The sequence below is a fragment of the Cynara cardunculus genome, assembly GCF_001531365.2.
Source record: "Cynara cardunculus var. scolymus isolate 2C chromosome LG 5, CcrdV1, whole genome shotgun sequence".
Lineage (NCBI taxonomy): Eukaryota > Viridiplantae > Streptophyta > Magnoliopsida > Asterales > Asteraceae > Cynara > Cynara cardunculus.
Genome location: NC_037532.1, coordinates 13,186,766 through 13,194,073, shown reverse-complemented (window position 1 = coordinate 13,194,073; position 7,308 = coordinate 13,186,766).

Below are 7,308 nucleotides of genomic sequence, written 5' to 3'. Positions count from 1 at the left end.
TGAGAAGATGATTCATATAGACTTGCCAGAAAAAGGAAGGGTTGTGATTTATGGAGATCTGCGGGATCGTTACTCTAGCTAAATTTCAGTTCTAATGGCTAGGAAGTATGTACAGAAGGGATGTGTTAGTTTTCTTGCATATGCTATAGATATGAAGAAAGAAAAGGGAAAGATGAAAGATATTCCAGTCGTAACGGAATTTCCTGAGGTATTTCCAGAAGATTTGATAAGTCTATCTCCAGACCGAATGATAGAATTTCAGATCGAATTATTTCCTGGAGCAACACCTGTTGCACGTAAACCATATAGATTAGCTCCTTCTAAGTTAAAGGAGTTAATATCGCAATTGAAAGAATTGTTGGATAAAGGTTTTATCCGACCAAGTACTTCCCCGTGGGGTGCGCCAGTGCTTTTTGTGAAAAAGAAGGATGGATCAATGAGGATGTGCATTGATTACCGGGAACTGAATAAATTGACAATCAAAAATAAGTATCCTCTCCCACGAATTGATGATTTGTTTGATCAATTGGTTGGGGCTACTTATTTTTCAAAGATTGATTTATGATCCGGTTATCATCAGTTGAAGATTCAGAATGAAGATGTGTCGAAAACGGCATTTCGTACACGTTATGGTCATTATGAATTCTTGGTTATGCCATTTGGACTCACAAATGCGCCTGCAGCTTTTATGGACATGATGAATAGGGTGTGTCGTCCCTATCTTGATAAATTTGTGATTGTCTTCATTGATGATATTCTGATATATTCTCGGTCGGAAGAAGAACATGCACATCATTTGAGATTACTTTCGGAATTGTTAAAACAAGAGAAATTGTATGCCAAGATGTCAAAATGTGAATTTTGGCTGCGAGAAGTTCAGTTTTTGGGTCATGTTATCTCAAAAGAAGGGATTAAAGTAGATCCATTGAAGATTGAAGCTATTGAAAAATGGGAAGCTCCAAAGACTCCAACTGAAGTCAGAAGTTTTCGTGGATTGGCTGGGTATTATCGTAAATTTATACAGGATTTCTCTCGTATAGCTATTCCATTAACGAAGCTGACCAAGAAGAATGTGAAATATGAGTGGGATGAAGCACAAGCTCAAGCCTTTCATATATTAAAAGATAAGTTATGCAGTGCACCAATTCTATCTTTGCCAGATGGAATAGAAGATTTTGTGGTATATAGTGATGCATCAAAGATGGGTTTGGGTTGTGTATTAATGCAACGTGGAAAGGTAATAGCTTATGCTTCTAGACAATTAAAAGATCATGAAAGGCAATATCCTACTCATGATATGGAATTGGCGGCAGTAGTGTTTGCTTTGAAGATATGGAGACATTATTTGTATGGAACGAAATGTCAAATCTTCACAGATCATAAGAGCTTGCAACATCTATTCCATCAGAAAGATCTGAATATGCGGCAGAGAAGATGGTTGGAATTGGTAAGTGATTATGATTGTTAAATTTTATATCATCCAGGAAAGGCAAACGTAGTGGCCGATGCGTTAAGTCGACAAGAGAAAAGTGGAACTATCAAAGCTATAGCTTTACGAGTTGAGTTGTTACCCAGTATTCAAAAAGAGTTACAAGAATTTCAACATGATGCAATGAAAAAAGATAAGATTAAACAGGAAAGATTGGGTGGATTAATATCTGATTTGGTGAAAGATGACAAAAAATTATGGAAATTCCAGAATAGAATTTGGGTACCACGCTATGGTGATATCAGAAAACGTATTTTGGGTGAGGCTCATAAATCACGTTTCACAATTCATCCAGGTACAAATAAAATGTATCGAGATTTGAAGCATCACTATTGGTGGCGAAGTATGAAGAAGGATATCGCTAAGCATGTTGAGCAATGCTTAACATGTCTTCAAGTAAAGATTGAACACCAACACCCTTATGGTAAATTACAATCTTTAGAAATTCCAGTATGGAAGTGGGATCATATCACTATGGATTTCATAACCAAATTGCCGAGAACATCAAAAGGTTATGATGTTATATGGGTGATAGTAGATCGGTTATCTAAATCTGCTCACTTCTTACCTATGAAAGAGTCATATTCAATGGAGAGATTGGCAAAACTATACATTGATGAGATAGAGACGTGACATGGTGTTCCTCTATCAATTGTTTCTGATAGAGATAGTCGATTCACTTCTATGTTTTGGAAAATTTTCCAAAGAGAGATGGGTTCTCAGATTAAGTTAAGCACAACTTATCACCCTCAGACTGATGGACAAAGTGAACGAACTATCCAAACTTTAGAGGATATATTAAGAGCATGTGTCATTGATTTTGGAGGGTCATGGGTTAGTTATTTGGCTCTGGTGGAATTTGCATACAACAATAGCTACCATTCAAGTATTCAGGCAGCACCTTTCGAGGTTCTGTATGGGCAAAAATGTCGAACTCCATTGTGTTGGAATGAAATAGGTGAAAAACAGTTAGCTGGGCCTGAGTTAGTTCAACAAACTGCAGAAAAAGTTGGAATAATACGGGAACGAATGAAAGCGGCATAAGATAGACAAAGAAATTATGCAGATAAACGTCGGAAGCCGATTGAATTTCAAGTGGGTGATAGAGTAATATTAAAAGTATCACATTGGAAAGGAATGGTACATTTTGGAAAAAGAGGGAAGTTAAGTCCAAGATATGTTGGACCATTCCCTATTATTGGAATAGTTGGGGAAGTGGCTTATAAGTTAGAACTTCCTTTAGAGYTAAGTGGAATCCATGACACATTTCATGTGTCGAATTTAAGGAAGTGTCTAATAAATCCAGATGTGGCAGTACCTATACCTGAAATAAAGGTGGATGAAAAGTTATGCTTTGAAGACACTCCTGAACGGATTACTAACTACAAGGTAAAAAAATTATGAAATAAAGAAGTTGGGTTAGTAAAGGTTCAGTAGCGTTATCACAAGGGACCAGACGTCACCTGGGAATCAGAATCAGAAATGCGGATGAAGTATCCCTATCTTTTTGCTTAAATGGAATTCCGGGACGGAATTCTTTTATGGAGGGAATGTTGTAATATTCTTGTTACAAATTTATATTTTGAGATTTTGGAATATATATATATACTTATATATATATATGTGTGTGTATGTGTGTGTGTGTGGGGGGGGTCATAGCCGACATTTTAAATGGCGGTTATGGCACTTGCTATAAATAGCAAGTGCCTTTGAAAAAGAAAGAATGCTTTCTGGTGGATTTTAGAAGAAAAGTTGGAGGGAGATAAAGAAGTGGAAAAAGAAGTTAATTTCAAAATCAAAGGTGAGTGTATACTACTTTAAATTATTGGTTATTAATTCTTAAACTACTAGAATATGCTATTTATGACAAAGGTTGACCGGATATTTCCTTAAACCGGACAAGGAGTGTCCGGAGTTCTCCTTAAATCTGACAAAGGTTGACCGGATATTTCCTTAAACCGCCCGTGTGTTGTTCGGTTTAAAATTAAACCGCTCATGTATTGTCCGATGTAAGCCTTAAACCGCCCGTATGTTGTTCGATTTAAAGTTAAACCGCTCATGTGTAAACCTAAACCGCTCAAAGGAACAATGTTGTCCGGATTAGATCTCCGGACAATGTTGTTCGGATTTGATCTCCGGATGGTTGGCCGGACTTCAAATCCGGCTAATATGTTAGAATTTTTGTTATGAAATCACTCGTGCTATGAAATGGCGGTGTAACAGCGAGAGAGACGAAATGGCGGTGTAACCGCGAGAGAGATGAAATGGCGGTGTAACCGCGAGAGAGACGAAATGGCGGTGTATCCGCGAAAGAGATTAAATGGCGGTGTAACCGCGAGAGAGATGAAATGATATGTGATAGATATAGATAAAATGCTTGTGATATATAGATTTGTTTCTAAACTGCTAGTTTAGAAAGTATGTTGTTGGTATGAGTTATATACACTCACTAGACCTTTTGGGTCTAATGCTCAGAACGTTGTTAAGAATCTGGTATCCTGTTTTCACAGTCATTAGACAGGATGGACAGATTTAAAGTTAAATTACTGGGTCTAAATTATCGTCATTCACATTCTGTTCGAATTTAATCTCCGGATAAATTCTTAGTTGATCACTTGACTTTGGTGTTTTTGATTCTTGAGCTGTTTTTAAGTTTTCTTTACTGATTTTGATACTTATTTCTCATCAGTTTTTGTATTTTTCGGATTTTTTTTAGCTTAATTGTTTTTGATTTCTTTTTAACTGTTTTCACAGCATTTGATCCGTTAATCAATTTGTTTAAGAATGGCAGTTTCATTGGAGAAAGAGAATATGGAATTGAGAGAGAGAATTTTTGAATTGGAAATGAGTGTAAAGGACTATAGTGATAAATACTTTAATATGTTTGATGAGAATTTTGCAGATAAGGAATTTATCAAGGATCTGCAAAGACAAAATGAAACTTTGAGAGAAAATTCTAAAAAAGATTTATCAGTTAAGGCTAGTGAATTTGAGAGAATTTTGGACACAGTAAGGAAAGACTGTGAAAAAGAATTGAAGACTTGGAGTAATGCTAATAAGGAAATGTTCAATAAACTTCAAGATCTGCAAACTAAGAGGAATTCTTTTGAGAAAGATAATACAGATATTGAGGACTTAACTGGAAAACTGCATAAATCTGAGAGTGATTTGTGTGAGTTAAGGAAGTTACTTGAGTTTGAGAAGGAAAAAGTTTTGAAAACTGAGAAGATTTTAAATGTTGAAAGGAATGATTTGAGAAAGAGAAGAAAAGATTTTCCGAAATAGAGAAAAAATTTGATGCTGAACGAATATCTTATGATGATAAGATAAACTCTCTCGAGCTGAACGCGAAAATCTTTTAAAGCAGATCTCGGATTTTGAGCAGCTAATCATCTTGGAACGTGCCAAGGCTGATAAAGAGAAGGTAGATATCAAAGAAGAATGTCTAAGCCAGAATCAAAATTTATCTGACAGCATTGCTCTAAAGCGGAAGGCTTAGATGAAAAGAAGAAGCAGTTTGCTCTTGAGAAGAGAAATACTACAAAGAAATATACAACTATTGCTAAGGAGCTTGCTAAAAAGAAAAAGTGGCTTGACATCGCTTCTGAGAATGAGAAGAGCAGCTCAGATGAAGAGAGAAGAGAGTTTAATAATCAGAAGAAGAAGTTTGAACTGCTTAAAAAGGAGTTAGAAGGTAAACTCCTGGATATTTCAAGGAAATTGTCTGATCTGAAGACAGAACTTGAAACTGAGTTGAAGATGAGAACTAAACTCAAAAATAAGTATGATTTAGTTACTGTGGAAAGAGACCATCTTTTACAGAAAGTCAAAGACTTTTCTTGTGCTCAACGCTCAACTGGTTCTCCTTCACAGTGTAAAACCAGGTTCTATAACTGTTCCAAATCGAACAGTTATTCTAGCAGCCCTAAATCTACTGTTTCTAAGAACTATTCTCGTTCTTCTAATCAGTACTATCAAGGATACGTAATTGGATCACCCAATTATTCTTTAAAGGTTAAAAGCATTTGGGTCAATAAATCTGAATCTGTTTCATCCTGTACCCCTGTTGTTACTAATTATCTTCCTTATTTTGTGAGATATACTTCTTATCTAACTAATCTTAACAAGAGAAGAATCATGTGCTCCACATGCAAATCAACAAATTTTATGAACAGGAAGACGTACAATAAGTGGACTGCTGATAACAAATTTCACACGAATTGGAAAGGTAAGAACATGTATGATTACAATAACTGGTATGGATCTTATTTTGTATATAATCATCCTGTTAAAAGCACGAAAAAGAAAATATCAAATAAAAATAGATGGTTTGGAAGTTATAACATTCCGTAACCGGATACTAACAAAGAAGGACCCAAGTTCATTTGGGTACCAAAATCTATTTGATTTGATTTTCCAGGTGTGTCAGTTTTGCGCTGATCTGAATATCATACCATTGATGCACTAATTCAGGGGGAGTTGTAAATTGTCCAAACAAGGCTTCTGAACAAAACAGTTCAGTACCCGTGTTTTACCCAATGTGGTTTCTAAACACTCAGTTTAGGACCCGTGCTTAAAATGTTTTCATTTTTTTTCTTTCTTTTGAGCTTAACTAAAACATTTTTTAAATCTACTTTCTAGGGGGAGTCTCTAGAAGTTTTTAGATAAATGTTTTCGGGAAGTGAACAATTTTTTTTTTGGAAACGAGTATATTTTCTGAACAGGTATTTCCTGAGATTTTACTTGCGTAATTTCTCATCGATCATAACTCCAATACCTGTTTCAGCTATTCTTCAAACTGTTATTATCACATCTCTTATAAGAAAATCATTTTCGGTGATAATACGCTCGTTAGTTATCAAAGTTTTTTTTCTGATATATTTTTTACTTTGATTGCTATACATTCTTTAATTCTTTGAAAATCAAAATCTGTAAACGTGTTCTTACAGGTCTTCATTCATTTCTCTCGTATACAGAATAATCTGATTGTTTTCATATCACTCCTTTATTGATCATGTTTAAAAGCCAAATTTCTTGATAAATTTTATATGATCATTGTGCTTTATATGCAATAATATTTTTGATCAATTTCTTGTGATCATTTGAGAATACTGCTAAATTTAGGAGGGACTGAGTGCTTAACAGAAATACCTCTATGGAATGTCAGAACCGACAAACCTACCCAAGAGGACAACCATATCTGAGTGAGGTTAAATACAGAAGTGTTTGTGTGCTGAGACTAAAATGAAAATGAGAGGGGTAGTTGTTGTGAGTTAAGAGAATTGATGAGAGTTGTGTCAGGATTAAAAGAACACAAGAATCCTGTTCCAAACATCTAGATTCCGAGCATACCATGAAATCTATTAGTTTTCAATTCTTTCGAGATTAATATTGAAAAAAGCAAAGCCCAAGACAATTCTTGTCACAGCCTGTTGATCCTCTCTCTCAGTGATTTGACGATAATCCCTTTTCGATTATGTGTTGTATTTTTGTTTCTGTCTTTTCAGTTCCAGCGATCTTCACTGAGTATGTTCATTGATCATTGAAGAGCTTTCATTGTAAATCTATCAGAGACAGCAATACTTCAAGAAGACAACACTCACACCAAAGAACCTTCAGCAAACGTCGAAGACTGAAACTGAAGACTAGAGACTGGCGAGTGTGTGATCTGAAGCGGTACTCAGTGATTACAAGCCTGTCTACATATGTGTGAAGATTGCTCAAGCTTCAGCGAATGATGATGAGACCTTCAGGTCATTCCAGCATTCAGCGATCAAAAGAAGCTTGCTTAGCACGATTGTTGTTGTCTTGTCCTTATG